The sequence below is a fragment of the Priapulus caudatus genome, unplaced genomic scaffold, assembly GCF_000485595.1.
Source record: "Priapulus caudatus unplaced genomic scaffold, Priapulus_caudatus-5.0.1 Scaffold3241, whole genome shotgun sequence".
Classification (NCBI taxonomy): Eukaryota; Metazoa; Priapulida; class Priapulimorpha; order Priapulimorphida; family Priapulidae; genus Priapulus; species Priapulus caudatus.
The window spans coordinates 656-1,021 of NW_014580302.1; positions in this window are offsets into that span (position 1 = coordinate 656).

Here is a 366-nt window from a genome sequence, read left to right on the forward strand (position 1 = left end):
ATGGACTTGCGTGTTGGGATGCTTACGTCTGCATGAACTGTATAATGATGATCATATACGAGGCGAAGGCACCGAGAATCTGCAACACGTAATACGGAGTGACGTCAGAGACGCTCCTGGTGATATCAGGACCAGAGCTAATAATATTATTAGTATTATTTAAGTATTATTAGATCTTGATGATATCAGGAGCGTATAATGACAAATACGCTACAAATTTGTCATTATACGCTCCTGATGATATCTATATAGCTATATACCTATATTTACATCTATATCTATCTATATGTCTATAGATGGGTCTCTCTCTCTCTCTCTCTCTCTCTCTCTCTCTCTCTCTCTCTCTCTCTCTCTCTCTCTCTCTCT